Below are 1,224 nucleotides of genomic sequence, written 5' to 3' on the forward strand. Positions count from 1 at the left end.
AGTTGTACTAGGAGTTAGATCTACGAAAATACAACTACTATAACGCACACATGTAATAAATTAAAGCTACTAGTTTATGAAACTCACAACAGAATTTTAAGATTTTTTTTGGATATGGATATCTGTATATATGCATATTCAAATAGGAAACGTAGATCTTATTTATAAAACTGTACAAGTTGCGCAGATGAAAACTTAATTAAGAGATGAGGATTTTTAGGTGCTAATATAATAAAATATACAAAATAACAGGACCAACAATAAAACAATGTTATGAGAGTTAAGACATGGATAATTCAACATCGCCGAAAATCTTGTTTGCGTTATTTTATTTGATGTCTTTATAATTGAAGTTTAATAATTGTTTAAACTGTGACATAAGCTCAATATTATGATGTATTTATGGTTTTAATTATCAAAGTTATACTGACTGTTTTAATCTTGATTTCATGTGAATGAATTAGTGTGTGTTTGGATTATCGTTTGTAAACGGAGGTTTATATAAAATTAATTTCGTAAAAGTAATTTTGATCAAAAGTGAATTAGTATTAACGTGGTTTATGTTTGGTAATTTTTATTCAAAATGGATTATAATAAACTAAATATTATTTGGATTACATTATTCAAAATCATTTTTAGATAGAAAATTACAGAAAAGAACATTAATTTAAATAATTATTTTATGTTATCTTATAATTTTGTTTTAAATATTTAAATAAATTTTAATATTTTTTTAGTATTTTCAGTATTCTTTAGTACTCTAATAGAATTAATAGAATCATAATACAAAGTAAAAAAATATTTCATACAAAAAAGAAATAACAATAACAGTAAAAGAATTCATATAAAAAAATAGGAATTTTATAAAAAATAATATGTATAAGAAAATATTAAAAAGATATATATATATATATATATATATTTTACCAAAGATAGGAGACTCGAACCTGCAACCTCTTAATTGAGTATGAAAGACTATACCATTTGAGCTATTACTCATTGGCATTAAAAAGATATATTATAAAAAAAAATTCACTTTTATGAATAATAAATGACATAATTGGTGCATAGAACATAAAGTTCAATCCAACGTAAAAAGTTGAACGGAAAAGCTAGAATTTTTAGCTTTTAGTAAACGTAGATTGAAGATAAAAATTACTTTTAGAGAAAAAAAATTACTAAAAGAGCCATCAATTTAAATAATTTTTTATATTATCCTATCAT

This window comes from Arachis ipaensis, chromosome B03 (assembly GCF_000816755.2).
Source record: "Arachis ipaensis cultivar K30076 chromosome B03, Araip1.1, whole genome shotgun sequence".
In the NCBI taxonomy this organism is placed as follows: Eukaryota; Viridiplantae; Streptophyta; class Magnoliopsida; order Fabales; family Fabaceae; genus Arachis; species Arachis ipaensis.